The sequence below is a fragment of the Vicugna pacos genome, chromosome 36 (assembly GCF_048564905.1).
Source record: "Vicugna pacos chromosome 36, VicPac4, whole genome shotgun sequence".
Taxonomy (NCBI): Eukaryota; Metazoa; Chordata; class Mammalia; order Artiodactyla; family Camelidae; genus Vicugna; species Vicugna pacos.
In genome coordinates this window covers 3,224,275-3,245,246 of record NC_133022.1, presented here as the reverse complement: position 1 = coordinate 3,245,246, position 20,972 = coordinate 3,224,275, and the positions used below count along the sequence as shown (strand labels likewise).

The 20,972-nt window shown below is 53.4% G+C and overlaps 1 long non-coding RNA gene across 1 annotated transcript; it reads right to left on the bottom strand.

Annotated features, from left to right (window-relative positions):
- Nucleotides 1–1,301: 1,301 nt before the first annotated feature.
- Nucleotides 1,302–20,899, bottom strand: LOC140691689 (uncharacterized). The gene is made up of 4 exons (XR_012067381.1): nt 20,799–20,899; nt 12,208–12,600; nt 1,927–2,063; nt 1,302–1,513 (listed from the first exon to the last, which is right to left on the bottom strand). It is a non-coding gene; the product is annotated as an uncharacterized lncRNA (long non-coding RNA).
- Between the last annotated feature and the right edge of the window lie 73 nt (nt 20,900–20,972).

Below are 20,972 nucleotides of genomic sequence, written 5' to 3'. Positions count from 1 at the left end.
CCAATATGTCAATTATCAAATCCCCTTATTTAATGACCAGCTGAAAATAAACCTACGAGCCGATGATTAGCATGAGCTGGAATAAAAACAGTCCAAAACAGACAAAGTGACCTTTGCATTGGCTCCGGCAGCCTCACTGTAGCTGGAGGCGCTGTCTCCAGTAGCATTTCTGGAAACGGCCATGGACTGCCGTCTTGGGCACCCCTTAGGGTTTGGGGGAATCCTCTTTAGTCCCTTCACTTGCTTCCCCTCCTCAGCCCTTGGCGGTTTCCTGTCCCGCTGTCAAGAGTAGAGTCTGTGAGATGTTTGAACAGGTGGCAGGAAACCCAGGCCAGAACCAGGAGGTCTGAAACCTTGGACAAATCCACCCTCAACGTGGATGCATGAGGCAGAATTCCTTATAGAATGACAGACACCCCCGCCCCCAGATGCTCTCAGCAGCCCTCTAGGGTGGGCAGAGAGGTGCTTCCCACAAAGACTGGAGTCAGCTCTGATGGAAGCCTTGGAGGTGAGTCAGTGGCCAGCCTTACTGAGTGGACCGGAGCCTTTCCGGGGGCGGACAGAGCAACACAAGAAGCCTCAGACACCAGAGAGGGCAGCAGAAGTGCTGTGTAACGAGAGAAGCCTCTAACCCACCAACGAGGGCGCCTGGCCTGACCACCAGAGGTGGGGACCTGGGAGGGGAGGACGAGAGGGGCTGGTCTTGGCTGTGTCACCTTGTCCCTGGAGCACAGGGTGCTGCCTGGGGAGACGTGGGAGGGGACACAGATGGCGAGTGGCTGCGTTGAAGCCCCAGGGCCACGGGCACTGACTGGCTCCTGAAAAAGCACCTTTGGAGAGGACTTCAGAGTGACCCAAGCAGAACCAGGGAGAAGAGAGGTTTATAAAAGTGACGTGGGAAGTGGCTACAGCCCACCGAAGGCGGAGCTCTATGCAGAGAAGACCCAGCTGTCGTTCACTGGCACCTGAGTAGTAAAGAATTCAATCTTGTCCATAGCAGACCTGTTCTTTGTCCCCAGCCCGTGGGAGGTGGCCTCTAGGCTGGCCTGCCTGATAGGGCTGTCTGTTTACCCAAACGCTTTGACTCACATCAGCACTGTGATTTTGGGTGGAGGCTGGCCGCGCTAGAGAGACCAGCCACGTGGTTTGAGGTTGGGGCTTTGGGTCATGTCTGAAGGAGCCGGAGACTGAGATCAACCACGCGGGGAGTCTATTAACCAGCCCTGCTGATGTGATGAAGCCCTAGGAAAATCTCCGCCCGCTGAGCCTGGGGTGGGGATCCCTGCAGCCAGCCCTCCGCGTGCTCAGGACCACCACCCCCCGCCGCCGCCCCTGAACTTGCACTTGGCGTCAGCAGCGAGGGAAGGCCTGTGTGGACGGTGCCTTCTGCGCAGAGCAGCCCCTTCTTGGTGGAGACGCGTGTTTGCTGGGCAGGCTCTTCCATCCCGTCTCTCTCGTGTCTTGCAGGGGTCCACGGGCAGGCCACTGTCATGATGGGCGCACCCTCGCTTTGCTGTTGAGCAAAGTGCTAACTTGCTTTCCCCGTCTCGCTCCTGCAGAGCGGCAGTCCTCACCAAGGAGGGGTTTCTCCCTGACCACCCGCTTCCCTACAGGTGAGGACAGGGGATGGGGACAGCGTGCCGTGACGTCTCGGTGCAGACAGCTGCATGTGGGGGCTTCTCCCAAGGGCCCGAGCCCGCCTCCCGGAGGACAGCCTCCCAGGAGTTAAACTCTGGACTTTCAGAATCAATTCCTGTTGTGAGCAAGGGCCAGGCGTGGTGAGGGCTCCTTGTGAGGTGGCTGAGTGGGGACATGTCCCAGGCTTCCGTTCCCTTCTCTGCAATCCCTTTCAGTCTAGAACAGGGCTTCTCGGGCCCTGCCCTTGGGACACTGGGGGTGTTAAAACATGAGGTGGGAGCGACATGCCTGGAGACCAGGAATGCTGCTCGGCACCCTGAGTGGCACGGGATGGCCCTCCATGTCCGTAGGTGGAGACGCGCTGGTCTAGGACCCTGGCACCTTCCTGCACCCCGTGGAGTCCTGTCCTCATGACGCTCACAGTCCTGTGAGGGAGATGCTGAGTGTCAGAGCTGGTCGGTGCTGAGGGGACGCACGGAGCAGGAAACTGGGACAGGACAGTGGGGGCGGCTGGCAGAGGCATCACCCTGTGCATGGGGGCTGGGGTCACATGGAACTGAGGAGCAAGTCCGTGTTTGGGGGTTGGGAGGAGGCCAGAGGGCTGGCCCATGGCACGGGGTTGACTGCTCTGCCGTGATGAGGCGGAGAGGCCAGCTGGGGGCAGGTGCACGGGGGTGGGGAGGAGAGGCAGGCTCCGGGGTGTTCCAAGGGGGGGCCAGCAGGACACGCTGCCGGTCAGATGCGGTCACACAGCAGTGACGTGTGTGTGAGTCACATCACTTCTAACGTATTTTTCTGATTGAAAAACGGATCAAATTGATTGCTTTAAAATCAGGACGCTTGGAGAACTAACTAACATGCAGGTGGGAATCAGTGTCCTGATAAACCTACCCCCTAAGAAGACCCCCAGACAGCTGACAGCCCCAGTGTGCATTCCTCTGGGGTCTTTTCCTTCATACACCAATATATACTTTTATTTCCTTCTTTTTAATAAAATGGTCAGTTCCGGTTATGCATGAGGAAACAGGCTCTGACCGGGCGCATCATCACCTGAAAACGGCACGGCTCGCCGCGGAGGGTGGGACTTGAACCCAGAGGTGTCAGCCTTTTTTTTTTAACTGTTTGTTTTGAATGAATGTTAGACTTAGAGAAAAGTTACAAAAACGGTACAGGGTTATCTCCATGTCCCTTGTCCAACTTTCCCTGAAGTCGATGTCAGAACAGCTGGCAAACCCAGGAGATGAGCGCCGGCCATGATGCTCTGAACGAAGCTACCAGCCTTACTCTCTCACCAGTTTTCACTGCTGTCTCCCTTCTGTTCCGGGACCCCCAGCGGCACCTACTATCCTGCCTCTTCCAGCTCCACAGTCTGTAACACGCCTCCGCGTCCCTGGTCTTCCACACCCGTGATGCTCTCAAGAGGTAAACTGTCCACGGTCCCGCATTTGGAGACGTGTTTTCTCAGGCTTGAACTAAGCTTTTGCATCTTGGCAAGACTTGGGCTGAAGTCCCATCTCAGGGTTTGCGACGTGCCTTACTGCCCTGAGGTTGGCCTTGATGGCTCAGTGTGAATCCGGCCCTTAACCCCTGTGTCCACATTGTATCTGAGCCACGGGGGAAGCCTCTCCGGGCTTCCCAGCTACACCTCTTCCCAGGCTTTGACCCCTGAGGCCACTCATGCCTCAGTTTTTGGGGGTTTTTTAACATTTTTTATTGAGTTATAGTCATTTTACAATGTTGTGTCAAATTCCAGCATAGAGCACAATTTTTCAGTTATACATGAACATGTATATATTCATTGTCACATTTTTTTCGCTGTGAGCCACCACAAGATCTTGTATACATTTCCCTGTGCTGTACAGGATAATCTTGTTTATCCATTTTATATACACCTCTACAAATTTCAAACTCCCCGTCTGTCCCTTCCCACCCCCCGCCCCCTTGGCAACCACAAGTCTGTACTCTATGTCTGCAGGGGAGACTGGGGTGTGATGCGCAGAGAGGGAGATGCTGAGATAACTGCGGAATTTGAGTTCCCTGCTGTTCCAGGGGGGTTGGTGGAAAAAGTGTGTTTCATGGTCTCGAATCTACCCACCCCTCCCCTACCCCTGTGGGGCATGCTGCTGTATCTTAAAAAGCAGTGCTTTTCCATCTTCTCTCCTTCATTAGCTTGTAAGCTGCTGAAGATGTTTCCTGAAATAACAGATAGGATGTCATCCTGTATGTCTGTTGGGCATTTTCAGGATCCCCAGTTGCCCAAGTGTTGCCAGTAGATGCAACTGGTGTTCCAGGTTCTTGTCCCGTCCCAGAAAGAATTCAGAGACAAGACACAGTGGTAAAAAAAAAAAAGTAAGGTGAGGATTTATTAAAGGATGGATAGGACTCTCTCAAGGGGGGAGCGGGCAGACTCCGGTGAGCAGCTGCCCTGAGTTTCTTTGGCAAGTTAATTACACAGGGTGTAAAAATGAATGTTCAGAATATTCACTGAGGAGGGAAGGGTTTGGGGTCGTATTTTCTGATTATCACCCCAGCTCCACCTTCCCGAGGGGAGGACGGATTTTTGTCCTTATTTAGTCCGGATCAGAAGTGTCCCAGCATCGGTGCATGATGGGGACTTCTGATCTGCAAGGCTAATGTTATTGAAATGAGGGCAGAATGAGCAAAAGGTTCCATTTGGACACTGGAAATTCCTGCCTTTTCTCCTTTCTTTGCTGGTCTCCAGGCCAAAAGGTGTGATCCCTTATTAGCCCAGAGGGTCCTGCTTTTATCTCTTTGCCCAGGGACCCCTGGTGCTTACGTGATGTAGGGTTTCCTGCATTTGGCCCAGGCCCCTCCTTTCTGCCCAGTTCCTGCCATTTGGTCTGTGTCCCCCTTTCTCTGCTCATGTCTAGCCATCTGCCTGCTCTGACAGAATGGCCCAGCGGTCACTTCTGCCTTCCTTGGCTCATTTTCCAGACAGATCCCATCTAGAACGTCCCTCTGGTCGGTCTGACTTGAGGTCTCCCATCTCTTCGGGTTGCCTTCCCAACCAACCTTTATCCCCGAACATCAGCAGCAGCAGCGGCGTCTGCCTTGGCAGCCTGGGGTCCCAGTGGTCCCCAGCACTGCCAGTGTGAGCTCGGCTCCGACACGGCCCTCTACCCCCACGCTCCTGGCAGGAAAGGCAGGCAGGCTCGCGGAGAGCAGGCAGCTTCCCGCAGCCCGCGGTCACAGCCTGCCGGGGAAGACTCCAAGGCGACACTCTCCCTGCCCCCAGCGCGTCCCCGCGGGTCAGCTGCCGTGGGATGCTCCAGCCAGACTGTCACATGGGTGCAGGAAGAAAACATTGACCCTATTTATACTTCTTGTCTAGAAATGAGAAAGGCAAATACTCTATTACCTTCTCTGTCCCCTCTTTTATTCTCCCATCCAGTGCGGGTTGTGAGCGGCCCTGAAGGGACAAGACACAGGGCTTGCTCCCGGGGCCTTGCGGGTCATGGGGGACCCCTCCCTCCCCCCGAGCAGTGCTCTGAGCTCCGTCTCGATGAGGCTGAAGAAACCAGTCTAAACTGGGCTTAAAGAATGACGATACTCATTCCCAGCTGAGACGGGCTGAACACGGTTGTGTGTACACTGGGCCGCGAGTGTAGACGGTGTGGCTATCCTGTCAGTGGAGCGGGTGGGCAGCAACCGCAGAGAAACAGGGTCCCAGCGCCCAAGAAACAAGCAGAGTGGAGGGTGAGGCAGGGCCTCAGGGAGCAGACAGGGGCCGCGTGGGACTGTGGTCGGGCCTTGGACTCATGGAAGCAAGCGTCACACTTGCTGGGGTCGTACAGAGGGTCCAGGGCAAAGCCAGGAATGAATGACATGTCTGCGTATCTGCCTGGGTCGCCGAGTCCCAGCAGCACGCCTGCCCCGGCAGGGGGTCCTCGCAGGTCCAGAGCAGGACTGAGACGGGGCAGGGCAGCCCTGTGTGCACTCGGTTGAGAATCTTGCTTTTACCCATTTCCTGGGAGTTCCAAGTCTGTGACCTCGGACAGGTCACCAGAATGTTCGGAGTTCCATTTTATTTCATAGTAAGCAGGGCCCCTGGGACCAAATGACAAAGGCCCATGGGGTGGAGACAGCGCTTTGCAAGAGCAGGGAGTCAGTGTCCTGGAGCACAGGGGCCTGGGCCTGCCCCAGGATAAAATCACCATCCGGCTGGTAGATGGGCAAAGCGACCACGTTCATGACTATCGGGGCCTCAGAATAATGTACGTGGGATGTTGAAAGGAATACAGTTGTCCTGTAAACAGAGAATTCAAAGTGAGGGGGACGCTCACTGCCTTGTGGCCGCAGCTGACCCACCTTTTCTTTTCTTCCCCGCTCTCTTATCCATCAGTTTCCTGCTCTGCGACCCCAACCCTGACCATCCTCTGGTGCCGGAGATAGCCCACACTTACAAGGCCGACAGAGAGAAGTGTGCATCCTCTTTGGATTGCCTTTGGGCCTTAGCTGCCCCCCGGCAGCTCCTGGCAGTACTCAGCCCTGGGCTGGGGCTTCCAGGCTAACCAGGGTCCCGTGGACATCTTCCTGCCCGGCTGAGCCCATGCAGTGGGTGTGCCCTCGGCTCGGACCCCTGACTCTCTCATTAGCGTACCCTTTGAGGATCTGAGGATGGAGAAGGAGTTAGAAGCACACCCTCCTGGACCTTAAAAGATCCTCGCCAACCCTGCCCTCGAGGCGAACAAAGTCAGTGGTCAGCCAAGAACGGACGCAGAAGACTCTGACAACAAGAAACTTCTGGATTAAATTATAAGATTTATAGCACAAGATAAAGGGAGTGTCTGCCCGGATGTGCCCAGGGTGAGGCCAAGGCCAGTTGATGCGGGAAACGCTGCTGGGGTCAGTTTGCTGGTCGAGGCCGAGGGGTGGGCAGCGTGTCGCTGGTTTACTGACAGACCCTCACTGCCGAGTCTCTGGTTAAACACTGGTCGCCAGACTCAGGATCGTAGAATTTTCACCCATTTGGCCACACACAGCCGTGTGCGCTGCAGCCTGGTGGGGCTGATACAGGCAGGACTCCCCTTCACCATGTGACACCTCTGAGCGCTGACAGCTCCGTGATGAAGGGCCCTGTGTGACAGGGGCCCGGGCACTCGGAGTGGCCCGGGAGCGGCTCTGGCTTCTAAAGGAACATCTCCAGTGAGTCTGTTAGTTTATTTAATAACTTCTCTTCTGTCCGGAGAGATTAGAATGTAATATGGTTTTTCCAATTCATATATTTCTTGAAACCTTTGTAGATGTCAGTATTTCCTCATCTGAGTTTTCCTGCATGACAGCAAAGCGATTTTTCAATGGACTAGATTTTAATCTGTATTTATTAATTTCAGCATTTATGGCGATGCATTTCAGATGTCCCAAAAGTGTTTTGTTTCATTGCCTCCCGTCGACAAATCTCTCTTCCAGCGTCATGGCACCAGACGTCATCACAACCATGAGGAAAAAGGCACAGATTGTCAGTGGGCACCAGACCTGCCCCGTGGCTGCCCCGGGGGGCACTGACTCAGGCTGGTGGCCAGGCTCCTGGAGTCCGCGTGCTGGACAGCCAGGGGCTATTCCAAGCTGACCTCCAAACTCTCTCTTCCTGATCCTCATGCATCCATGTTGCAGGGCAGGAGAGAGGCAGGGAGGAGGTGTGTTGCACTGTTCAATCTTCCACAGCAGGGAGTTAAGAAGAACCATCAGGACTCGCCACACCAGGGCTTTGCAGCCGTGAATGACGTGTTTCTGCTCCAGGCAGCCTTTACTTCACTTACTCATCTCAGTTATTTGACCAGAAGCAGCTGCATTCTACGTTCTGTTCTCTACTCCACATTGAAAGGAAGCGGCCATCCTGAATGAGGGTGTCACCCCCTCTGCTTTTTCCGTCCAGGTACAACAGACGAGCAAGAGAGTGGACCCAGAAATATGCTGCGTAAGTGCCTTGGCGGTTTTCCACGAGAAGCCAGCCGTGAAACAGCTGGTGCACAGAGCGACATCTCTTCGGCAAACAAATGTTGGTTGCCCCGCTGTCTCCAGCCACGGCATGTTGGTACCACTCTCAGCCTCAATGGTTTTGATAGTGTCATGTCTTTGATGCTAGAACAGTAGTCACTGTTATGATCCACAGCCTTGCTGGCTCCAGGGGAATCGGTCCCTCCACCCCGACTCACTGCTCACCTCTTGGGGGCACCTCCCGTGCCCAGCCTCACCCAGGCAGCATCACTTGCCATGGCCACACGGGGGCCGCAGCCTGGGCCCTTACCACCTGCTCTTTGTTTTTAGAACTCAAGCCAGCCTGGGTGCCCAGGGCGGGGCAGGCAGGCTTCCCTGTCAACCCGTCTGCCACAAACCATGCCCCGAGGAGTCTCAACTTGTCCCAGGAGGCTCCTGGGAATTGGGCACAGTGTCACTGGGACGTAGAGGGCTCGCTCCACGGCTGCTACCAGCCTTCCTCTGCAGAGCCACCTGCTGGCACTCTCCCTTCATGCCAAGAAGCAGCAAACAGAATGTCAGGATATAAAGCACATAACACGCCAGGAGAGATGGCTGTCCTTTGAGACGCAAGAGCAAAATAATGAAACCTGGAAAGATCTGGGTCATGCTTTTCTATGTGATAAGGTTTTGCAACATCCCTGCCTCCTCCCGCTCAGCAGTTACTCATAAATGTAAATAAAAATGCAGTTTCACTCATAACCCTACATGATAACTGAAATTGAAGTCTACTTTCTTTTTCCCAGGCAGAACAGAAGATATGGAAGCTTTTAACAGGCTCTTCAGAGCCTTGAATTGAAAATAGCCTGTTGGGATGATTGGATAAAGAAAATGTGGTTTATTTATACAATGGAATACTATTCAGCCATAAACATGACAACATAACACCATCTGCAGCAACTTGGATGTCCCTGGAGAATGTCATTCTTAGTGAAGTAAGCCAGAAAGAGAAAGAAAAATACCATATGAGATCACTCATGTGGAATCTGAAAGAAAGAAAGAAAGAAAGAAAGAAAGAAAGAAAGAAAGAAAGAAAGAAAGAAAGAAAGAAAGAAAGAAAGAAAGAAAGAAAGAAAAAGACAAATGAACATAAACACAAAACAGAAACAGACTCAGACACAGAATATAAACTTGTGGTTGGCAGCGGGGAGGGGTGGGAAGGGACAGACTGGGAGTTTGAGATTTGTAGCCACTGACAGGTGTATACAGAATAGACAAACAAGATTATACTGTGCAGCACAGGGAAATATATACAAGATCTTGTGGTGGCTCACAGCGAAAAAGAATGTGACAATCAATGTATGTATGTTCATGTATGACTGAAAAATTGTGCTCTACACTGGAATTTGACACAACATTGTAAAATGACTATAACTCAATAAAAATATGTATATAGCCGGTCGGGTAGCTGGCCTCCGCTCTTAGGGTTCTGACGCAACACGTTTTAAGGGCTGCCTTTAGAGTTTGGAGGTGAGCTAGCAGAAGGGCAGGAGAGGGGTTATTCTAATTAAATCTCCAAAGAGGGAGGAAAATTGAGGGGCTTCAAACCTCTAAAGTCAGATTTGGTCTGATCTTTTCTGAGTGGGTTTACAAAACGCGTCCACTCCCGAGACAGCCATAAACGCAGTGTTCGGGTAAGTCGGAGCCAGGGATGGGGAAACAGTAAAATTCTGTAACCAGATGGCGAGGCCTGTGGAGTTTGGAAGGAAGGCCACGGACCTCGCCCGTGGGGATCAGCAACAGGTGACCTCACCTTGGGAGGCTGATCTGCTCCAGAAACTCCCAAGTTGTGACACAGCTTCACTGCGGCATCTTTCCAGTGAGGGTATTGAGCTTAGTCACCGCACCACGTCCTTAGCAAAGCAGGCTGCAGGTAAGCCTGGCCTGCGTTTACTTTATGGGGGGGGCCCCATATGGGACCCTCTGCTATCATTAAGGCTGCTTTTTTGGGTTCCATGCACCCCATTCCCTGCCCCTTACCATGGTGAGGACTGCCCTTTGAATTTTTGCCTCCTTGTTCCCCTATGGTCTCTGCTGAAACAAGATGATACATTTCAGGTGGCCTCACACGGCTCTGCCACCTCAGACAGTGATCCCAAGGCACCCTGAGCCGAGCGCAGCAAAGCTTGGGAAGTTGGGCCAGATCCACATTTATAGGAAGCAAGCCGGTCCAGGGTTCGAGCCTCTTGCCAGAGCTTTGCGAAAGTCTTCTTTAAAGTGTGGTTTATTTTCTCTACCTTCCCTGAAGCCTGAGGGTGCCAAGAAGTGTGTAACTTGTAGTCTCTCTCTAGGGCTGTTGTGGACCCCTGTGTGATTCTGGGTATAAAAAGGGGCCTGTCATCGCCCTGGAGGGACTTTGAAAGTCCAAACCGAGCAATTATTTCTTGTAAAAGGGACTTCAGTAGCCTTTTCAGATTGAGTAGGGAAGGCTTCAACCCATCCAGTGAAGGTATCAACAAACAAAAGACTGGGGCGGGGAGGCATCTGGGTGAAATTTAACTGCCAGTCTTTCCCCCGGGGTATGTCCCTCACTCTGAACCAACCTGAGCATTGAAGGGGGAGTGGAAGCGGCTGTTGTTTTGAGCCCCTGCCCTGAAAAAGCTTTTTGCATCGAGCCCCGTGCTGCACCCCGATGTCCCCTACAGTGGATTGCTGCTACGTGGTCAGGAGCTGCACCACTTCTGAAAGAGCCAGAATTCAATCTTTATGGGACAATTTCCAGCCATTGACACTCCACTTCTTTCCCAAAGGCACATAAGCATGCACCACGTGGAAACCATATTTAGAGTCGGTAAAAACATTTACTTTCTTATCCTTTCCTAATTGCAAAGCTCCCATGAATGCAATTAGCTCGGCCTTCTGGGCTGATGTCTGGGGTGGCAGGGCCTTGGCTTCCGTGACTCCGTGTAGAGTAAACTGTGGCATTTCCCCACCTTTCCGGCTCCCATCTCTACAAAACTTATCAGTAACTCACTTGCCTCGGGGCTGTCAGGAGGTTCACCCAGAAGCTCAGAGCTGGAGTCCATTTGCTCTGTGGTCTCTGAACACTGATGCAGTTAAGTCTATACCCAGGAAGCAGAGTTGCAGGGTTTGGCACACCTTGAAGGTAATACTCCGGGGGTGTAATTAGGAGAGTATGATGTTTATTTAACCCTTCCCCAGTCAACCAATGATGTCCTTTGACGTTCAGCACAGACTGTGCGCGATGAGGGGTCAATACATCGAACCAACAGGGCTGTGCCCGCTGCTGCCCGCAGGCAGCCTGGCCATCCCAGGGCACTGAGTCCACTTGTTTTGAAAAGGAAGCCGGCAACTGGCCTTCGATCTGGTCCCAGCTTTTGGGCTGGGACTCCTGGTGGTGTTCCTGAACGTACAGGGTAAAGGGCTTGTCCAAATCTGGAAGCCCCGGGGCCGGTGCCCTGCTCAGCTTAGAGCCTCCAGGTTCTGCTGCTGGTCCCTCTTTCACTGAACGGGCTCCCTTACTTCTCCCTTTGGAGCCTCATATCGGGGTTGGCTATAAGGCTATTAATTTGGGATTAAGATACAGCAGAACCCAGCCATCCTGAGAAAGGCTCAGAGCTGCCTCTGCGGTTGGAGATGCTAATGCACTAAACGCTGTGTTTCAGTCTATGGCCATGCCATCAAAACAAACTCCCAATCCTGAACCAGGTGCTGCGAGACCTGAGCCTTGGTTGGGGAGACTTTCATATCCCGTTTCTGCCAGAAAATTTAGCACCGCAACAGTATTTTGATCTGGATCTTGCTTTGCCTCCCTGCTTTTCAATAAATCATCAGCACATTGCAACCGACTTTCCTTTCCGGGGCTCCCTCGCTAACCTGTTTCCAAAAAGATGGGGGCTGTTCTGAACACCCCACGGAAGCCCTGTACCAGTGTGCTGGGCTGCCTCCAGGGTTCAGGGGCCCTTCCTCCAAAGGCAAAAAGGTATTGAGAGTCTAGACATCGGGGAATCCAGAAAAACGCACCTTCGAGTCTTCAAGTGAGCGCTCCCCGGCACTTGGGTGAGGAGGGTGTGTGGACCTGGCACCAGCAGGTGGATGAGAGTGACTGCCTCATTTAGTGCTCAGAAGTCTTGCACAAACCAGTATTCCCAGTCAGGCTTCTGAGCAGGGAGAATCGGGGTTTTGCAAGGGGGTTGGCAGGGCCTAATGAGTCTGTTTTGGGAATCTGGCGAGCAGTGGTTGGATCCCACTTTGGGCTTCAGGTTTTAAAGGTACTGTCTCTTCCAGTGGTCTTTTTCCCCGGGTCTTAATCTTCTTTCTGTTGGGGAAACACATTTTGCCCTTCCTGGCACCAAGGTATCTCAAACTACAGGGTCCATCTGTTCCCTAACTTCTTGGGGGATATTTTGATGACCAGCAGGTGGGTCATCTGGGGCTACCAAGAGAAGCATAGTCTCTGTTTGAATTTTCTACCTTCTAAGACTTCACCCCATCCTGAGCTCTCGATTTATTTAACAAGTCTCTTCCGAGGGTGGGGACAGGGCATTCTGGCAAATACAAAAAGGAGTGAGTAATTATACTGCAGGCAAGGGGAGATGTAAATCGCCTTACCTTAGGCCGTCCATCATCTCCCGTCACAGGACAGTCACGGTTGGAGAGGGGGCCCGCCAGCCAAGTCAGAACAGAGCAGGTGTCTCCAGTGTCTCCAAGAAATTCACGCCTCCTGCCTGCCACGTCGAGGGTGAGCGGAGTCTCTGTGGGGGTGGTGAGGACAGATCACACGGGACGTGGACCCTGGCAGGCACTCGGGGCCATCAGTGGGTGTGCGACAGTCTCCGATTCTCAAGGAACTGGGGCTGGTTGGCCTTGTCCCTTGGGCATCACTGAGGAGGGCGTTCAGGACATTCCGCGTTCCGGGGCCCATTCTTCCAACAAAAGGCACGCTGGTTTCAGCCCAGGCGGCTTCTCAGCTGTCTGTCTGGTCTGCTCAGCCCTCTTGAGTCCCTGCAAGGAGGCGGGTGAATCAGAGCAGCCGACAGCTGTGGTTTCTTTATTAGCCTCCTATCCTGTACCAAGGATGACAGCAGGGTGTGGGGCCCAGCCTCGAGCCTTTGTAATTTGGTCCTGACATCAGGAGTGGACCGGGTGTTACGATGCATGGCCAACGGCGATGTCCGTCTGCAGACCCAGGGTCCTCCTGAATGCCTCTGTCACCCGGCTCAGGAAGACTGCTGCGTTTTCATCTTTTTCCTGGGAAACGTCTGGAAACATCATAATTTACAGGCTTCACCACACACCTTTTCATTCCTTTTGAAAGATGGGTAATGTCTCATCTAGCCTGACCGACTGAATCTTCTTTGTCCCAGTGCGGGTCATGCTCTGGGACTGTTGCCTCTACACCTGCTTGGTAAATTTGGTGGTGGGGAATGGTGGCCAGTAGGCCGTCTGTGAGTCCCCTGGCCCTTCTTAGCATGCGCTCCTTTTCCTTCAGGGGGCAACGGTGGGCCAGAGTGACTGTGATGTCCTGCCAGGTCAGGGGGGCCGTTAACCCCAGCCAGACAAACTCACCCCTCAATTTGCCAGGGTTCTCTGAGGACCTGGGGTACAGGTTCCTTGTACCCCATCAAGGAGGGGACATGCACTCCAGTAACCCCTCCGTTTCCACCAGCTACTTCCCAAGACAGCACAAGGGCCTTGTGGGGCAAAAGTGCGGGCTGGCTTTGAACCTGACCGGAGCCCCACTGGGGCAAGCACTGGGGGCTCCAATTTGGGAATTTCTGACTTGACAGGGTCAGGTGGGGCTCTGGGGGCCAAAGGTCACGGTGAAGGAGAAGGAGGCTCGGGGTGCTGGTGGCTAGTCAGCGGTTGAAAGAGGGGGTCCACGAGAAGCTCTGGCTCTGAATCTTTTGGGGGTGACAGGAGAAATGGAGGCCGCACAGACACAGTAGGAGTCCCTCAGACCGGAGTCTTGATAACGTTTCATAAAGGCCTGCACATACGGGACCCCTCCCCATTTGGGGGTTTGCTGTAAAATGGTGCTGAAGTTAAGGGATCCATCCTGTGGCCACTTCTTCTGGTCACCCAAGGCATATTGGGGCCAGGCTGTGTTGCCAAAGAAAATCAGCTTATTCCTTAACCCATCTCATTTAAACTGTCTCCAGTTGATAAGAAGGTGGCAGAAGAGAATCTTTGGGGATTCCATATAAATTTGGGGTCTAACAACTAGAGATTGGGGTCCTCGAGGCCCAGCGTCATGACAAAGACCACAGAATACCAGCCCCAGAGTTAGTGATGCAAACAAGGACTCTCCAGGGACGGGAGTGTAGGTATGAGGACCAAGCGAGAGGAAAAGGGAGCAGGAACAGAAAAGACTGCAAAAGAGAGAGACAGAGAGAGATTGTCCTTTCAACCCACACGCTGCTGGTGTCTGTTAAGGGGTCAGTCTGTGAGCTTCCAGAAAGGCTCAGCGAAGGAGGGGCACCCTTGCCCACTGGGGTGCTCAGGCCCCCAAACCAGCCAGGTGTACGTCGTCTGCGGGACTCCAACCCACAGGTGTACAGAAGCCTGCCACTTCCGCCCATTCCCAACGGGACTTCTCTTGGTGGCAGGAAAATAAAGGCAAAGATACTGGGACAGTCAGACTTGCAGCCACCGCACAACATGAGGGCTGAACATGTCACTCTCAGAAATGTCAGGGAGAGCCCGCTGGACCAAGGCCTGCATGCTGTGAGCCGATCTTGTTTGTCACCCACCAGGGCAAGCTGCCGTCCCCCACAGGGGGCAGGTCTCACAAGCTGAGAGGATGGATGTCCGACATCCACTCTCTTGGAAGGAGAGGACGGAGAAGTCGGAGAGGACCAAGGAGAAGTGGAGAGATACCGGGAGGGGGCAAGGGGGAAAGGGGGAAAGGAAAGTGGAGAGGGCAAAAGGACAAAGGGGACGGGGAAGTATCGCCCGGATGAGAGGGAACTGAGGCCCTCAGGCGGCCACTTAACCAAGGAGAGGTTGCACTCGCTGGTCCAAGAGGTGCCTGGATCCTCTCCTGGGGAGGGGTTGCCATGGCGAAGTCGCCGCAGAATGTGTTATCGACCTGGGCCCTTGGACTCTTTTTAATGTTAGATGTTGGTAAGAGGCAGGAAAAATTCAGGCAAAGCTCAATTGGGACTCCTGCTGCAGAACAAGGGATTGAGAACAAGCAACAGGTTTCGTTCTTCGCGCCCTGAGGAGGGAGGGTGAGCTGGTCCCTTAAATGGGGCGAGGGTGGAGCGGATTGGTGGGTCAGGCCACAGAGGTGGCGCAGGTGGCCTGCCCGCCCCCTTGGTGGTGCTGTGCGCGGGGATCATGCACAGTGCCCTGCTTCTGCTCCTGGCCCCTCAGAAATGGCAGCTGGGTTTTGGACTTTTTGTATCTTACTGTTCACAATTTCCCCCAACTGCACACATATGCAGTCATTTTTAGTCTCTTAGAGTTTTTTGTGTTCTGTTGCTCCAGGAGACGTTTGTCTGGGTGCAAAACACTGCAGCAAAGGGTCCCAGGGCCAAGCCTATCTCACCAGCACCCCCAAGACAGCAGTCTGGTGCCAGGCAGGCAGGCATCCTGGCTACGCACCTGCTGGCCATTGGTGAGAGAAGGAAGGACCTGGTGTTCTCTGTGGCCAGTCTGCTGGCTTCGCCATGCCCACCACCAGCATCTCTCTCTGTTTACGGAGATTTTATTAAAAACAAAACCAAAGGGGGACGGTACAGCTCAAGTGGTAGAGCACATGCTTAGCATGCACGAGGTCCTGGGTTCAATCCCCAGTGCCCCCTCTAAAAAAATAAATAAATGTAGTTACCTTCCCTCAAAGTAAAAAATAATTAAGTAATACAAAAACAAATAAATACATAGAATTTAAAAATAAAACAAAACCAAAAAGCCATAGAAAGTCTGCAAATCCCCTATTAGACCAAATAATGGCGTCTCAATTTTCCTAAGAAAAGTCTCCTTTCTACCCCACCCCAACCTGCAATTCTCCCAGACAGGCGCACTTGATCTAACTAGTTCCCCGCAACAGAGCTTCCCTCTGGGTGCAGGGGCTTGGCTGGCCAGGCTCCACTTCCGGAGGTAATGACCGAGCTGCCCCCTCGGAGCCTGCTTGTCACCCCTACTGCCCAACCCCACCAAGCTCAAGGAGCTGGTCTTGGGGAAAGGCTGGTCACCTGCTGGCCAGCCATTGTTAGCATTTTCTAATGACTTTAGGTGGCTTCACCCAAGTATTCATTGGGGACTTGCCAAGTGAAATGTGAAGGGGAGAGGAGCGGAAGAAAATTCTAGAAAGAAAGCATGGTGTGGCTGCCTTCTGGCTGGGAGACCACAGGGTGGAGAAGGCCTCAGGAAGGAGGCACGACTAGGGTGGGGCCTGATGGATGGACAGACAGGGAGGACGGTCCTGCAGGCAAAGGCTGGGTTCCAGAACATGCACAGCACTTTCTGGAAGCTGACTTAGCACCTGGGGACACTCTCATACCTGACCCTTCCCAAACTGGGGTCCTCTTACCCTCTGGGAGCCAGAGGGGGCCCCAGGGTAAATGGAGATGCAGTCCTCACCTTTGTGGAGCATCAGTGAAGGCAGAGGAGTGGCAGGCTGAATACACATTTTTATCTTAAGCAGATGGGACAATTCATGTAAGTTGGCGTGTAAGACCATTTCACAGCCTAGGCCCCGAGGGAAACGAGCACTGTCATTGGACCAGAGACCTTTTAGGGGCAAGGACACAGGCACAGAGCTGCCTCTATCCTTCTGTCCATGTGAAGAAACGGAAGAAATACCCCTAGGCCTGAGACCAGCCTTGCCCCAGAGTCTGTTCTCAGGGGCAGTAATGGCCTGGCCAGGGCGCGAGATGGCCAGCAGTGCTCAGGGGGCAAGATGACCCAGCAGCTCCAGAAACCCGGGGGGTGGGTAAAGGCACGCGCTGTAAAGTTGGGGGTGGCAGAGATAAGGGGTGGCCACCCTTCCCAGGAAAGCTGGCTGTTTCTGCCTTCAGTGTCGAACGTCTAGCAGTGCCAGCTCAGGACATCTTCATCTGAGACTCACAGAGGGGAGGGACCAACAGAACCTGCTGACATCTTTGGGTGTAAAATGATGGCAGAGTTGTAGAGAAACCGCAGAACGTCTGTCACCTGTATCTTCTGTCCCGCTTTGGGCCTTATGGAATTCTGCTGGCTCCCTGCTGTGGGCCCACGCTTCCCCAGCAGGGAGCTTGGCTGATGCACCCATGTCTCCAGGCCTCTGAGGCTGAGGCCTCAGGAATCTGACAGGCCAGAGGCCCTCCCAGCGAGAGCTCTGTGAACAGCAAGGGTGCCGTCTCTGCGGCCTCTGTAAATGGTCAGGGTGGCAAGACAGAGCACTGGTCCTCCTCGAGGAGAAGGCTTTGCCCTTCCTGCGAGCCCCTGCTTACTGACTCGCGGCTGCCTCTCAGAGCCCAGTCTGAATCTTAACTGGTGAGCAGACCCCACTGGCCACTCCCCACCTGAGGGCCTGAGTCCCAGACCGGGGTCAGGACCGCCACCCTCCCACCGCCCTGCTTACTCCCTGCTAAAATCGTAACAGGGACTCAACTAGGAAGGGCTGGGTTTTGGTTTTTTTTAAATCTCTCAAGATGAGAAATATTTGTTTACTAGATTCTACTTCCCATGCAGCATAAATAAGGTTTTCTTTTCAGGGCAGGAAAAGCAATTATTTCATTTCTCTAAGGCCACGCGTGGCTGGAGCAGAGAGATGTAATCCTCGTGGTTTTTAAGAAAATGATTTCCTTGCTAATTGACACTTCTGTTGATGAAAACTTTGAATAAACACTTACTGTTTCTTACTGATTGTTATGATCTGAATGATCGTGCTCCCCTCAAAAATGCCTCTGTTTCAATCTTAACCCCCCAAGGTAATGATATTGGGAGGAGAGACCTTTGTGAGATGATTAGGTCATGACACAGAGCCCTCATGAGCGTGCTTATAAAAGACACCCCCCCCCCCGCAGAGAGCTCCCTTGACCCTTCCTCCATGGGAGGACACAGCAAGGAGGTGGCCCTCTGTGGCCCAGCAGTGGGCTCCCACCAGGTGCTAAATCTACCAGTGCCCTGATCTTGAACTTCCAGCCTCTACAACCGTGAGAAATAAATTTCTGTCTACGGTATCTTGTTACAGCAGCTCAAATGGACTGAGGCACTGGGGGACACTGCGCGCTTGGCAGGCAGTTGTTTTTCTCAGTACTGCTGGTTCCTCTTATTTTTTTAATATTTTATGTATTTATGATTGCATTACTTTTTTTTTTTTTTTTGGCAGGAAGGGGAGGTCATTAGGTTTGTTTATTTTTAGAGGAGGTCCTGGGGATTGCACCCAGGACCTCATGCATGCTAAGCCATGTGTTCTACCACTTGAGCTGTACCCTCCCCACTGTCGGTTCCTTTTTGACAGTGGGCTCCAGAGGGAGTTGGCCAGCCTGGTCCCTCTGCACGTGGGTCCACTGCCCTCAGGGTGTGGAGGACACTGACCACTGGGAGCCCCACTTTTGTGCCCTGGATCTGTTACCTAAACCCACATCAAGAAGTAAGGCAGATCTGAGTTTATCCACATGCAGGAAAAATATAGAGGCATGTGTGAATGACAGAGAAATTTGTTAAGAAGAGAGCAGAGCCCTAGGAGTGACCCTGGGGGACATCTGACATTCTCAGACCAAGGAACAACCAGTCAACGAGAAAGAGATGACAAAAAAGAAACAGGAACTCAAGAAAAGCAGGCGTGGGAGAGAAAGGGGTGTGAAGAGGATCCACACACAGCAGCCAGAGGGACATTTTTAAAGCACTCCTAGAACACATGCTCTCTCTTAGGGAGCTGAAATACACTCACACACACCAGAACAGGAAGGGGGATCCTAGCGCCCCCACCTCCCTACACCAGGGACCCCTCGTCTCAGTGGAGCCTGGGTCTCCCCGCTTTTCCCTCATCAGTAGGAGTGAACCTGGTCCCCACACGGAGCTGGTCTGTTTTCAGAACAAAGAGACCTGACTCTTTGGTCTGCACAGCCCTTCGAATCAGGCCAGGTGGGCCCCCCGTCTCAAGTTGACTAACATGTTGAAAGGTGTTCCCCGAACTCCTAAGGGCCAGGGGCCCCCGGCTGGGAACTTGCAGACACGTGGATGAAGGAAGCTGGTAATCAGGGTATGTTTAAAACGGAGAAACAAGAGAAAACGAAGACCCGTGGGGCCAAAGAGAAGAGGCGGGAAGAATGACAAGGCTGCCTGAGGGCTGAACGCCCCCAGGATATGGAGGGTGGAGGGACTGGGGAGGATCAGAAAATCACCTGAAGGTCGAGTCTGAGTCTGAGGGGAAAACCGACAGCAGAGATGTTACTCCAGACAAAAGAAGACCAGAAATTGGAAGCGCTGGGAGGCCTCCACCTAACAGAGTTCATTTTTCTGATGCAAACACAGCGGCGAAGTCAAAGTGGAAAAATGGGGACTCCTGTGCACTGCAGAAGAGAAGCCCCAGGATGTTCGGGGGAGGAAGGAGGGCTACACATGGGGCTGCTGGAGGGACCCAAGGTTTCCCCAGGTTGGGACCAAGTAACTGATGGCTCTGCCCAGCAGAGAGATGTCACCGTTTTTGCCTGTTAAGACAAGCGATAATGATGTGAACAGAAATGAAAATGGACGTAACAAATGACAATGTTTGTGCCCAAATAAGATTCAAAAGCCCTTAAATGTACAATCCAGACCCCAACACCTTAAGATCTTGGTAACTCATTTGTCAGCAAAATCTGACCTGCACCGCCATGAGGCAATTTAGAGTTTTTCTATAATGCCCTTAACTGACTTTTCACAGACATCGCTGCAGAAATATGAACATGTTTACCAGGTGCTGCTCAGGATGGCAGGGTTTACAGAATACAAAGCGTATACACAGTACGTTCCGAAAGCTGAACGACTCTGAATTCCAAAGCACACCTAAGGGGCTACAGGACTGTTGATCTGCATTTTAGGGAGGTGGGGGGAGCTCTCTAGGGCAGGAAATGAAGCTGCTATGGGCCGGGCATATGTCCCTGTTCCCCTCCAGGCAGGTCGGTCACGTGCAAGTGCATGGAAGGAAATGATGTGCGAAGGGAGCAGACTGAGGCACTGTGAGGCCCTGCCTTCAGTCAGCCAGGGCGGGGGAAGACCCAGGACTGGAACCAAGCAGGACCCTATGGGGCCTTCCCAGGTTAGACCCCTCCCCCACCACGTCCTCCGCCTGCCTCCTACACTTGGAAGAAAACTTTAGCCTCCTAGGCCTTCCCTGAGTTCCAAACAACAAATTTAATCAGAGAAGTGAGAAAATACAGAACTAAAGGAAAACCGTCAAGCAAGACAAAATAATAGCGCAGCCATTAAACAAAGTCAAGGACATTAACTTCCCTCTCAAAGGCTACAGATAATATTCTGAGCCATGTCCTTGGAGCTTTACTGCAGACACTGAAACCCCCAGCAGGTGGAAGAAGTTAACTGCGTGCTGACCACCAGCACTAGACCCCAGACGGGTCGGAACCAGAAGGCTGATAACGTTGACTCCCAATTACATCACCAGCAACCAGGCAGGGGAATGTCCATGAGCTGATCACACATCCACAACTCCCCTCCCTCACCCTGCCTTTTAAAACTTTTCCCTAAAAGCTGCTGGGGCGTTCGGGTCTTTTGCGTATTAGCTGCTGGGACTCGCTGCTTGGCGCCCTGCAATAAACGCTGCGCTTCCCTCCTGCACAACCAGTGTCCGCGGATCGGCTTTGCTGCACTGGCGCCGGCCAACCCGAGTTCGGTTCGGCAACAGGGCCAGCACAGGCAGGTTCTCATCCTTCCTGCCCCATCCCATCCTCAAGCAAACGGCAGGTGAAGATGCGGCTGAGGTCAAGACACACAGCAGCACTTGGAGTTAGGTCCGTGGAGGCGGGATCACCACTGAGCACTCGTTCGCATCCTTCCACCCGTTAATCCACGCATGCATGGTTCATGGATAGAGCTGCCGCTGCGTCTCCTGCCCGCCAGGAACCCAAGGTCCTCACGTAAGCGCACTGACTTTGCGGAGCGCAAGAGAAAATGCACGCTGCTCTGTGACCACAGCTAATTGCGGGCTGGGTGTGGTCCCCGGGCCAGACCCGCAAGGGGAGCCCGCGGCCGCGCAGGAGGGCACGACTTGCCTCCTTCCCGTTGTCCAGCTGCGCCCGGAGACAGAGCGCGCGAACCGCCGCAGACGCCCTGGCTACTCTCTGTCCGCCCACCCCGGGCCCCGCCTGCACCGCTTCCGCTTCCGGCTGTCAGGGCGGGGCTCCCGGCTCCCGGGGCGGGGCTTCCTATTGTCGGGGCGGGGCTTC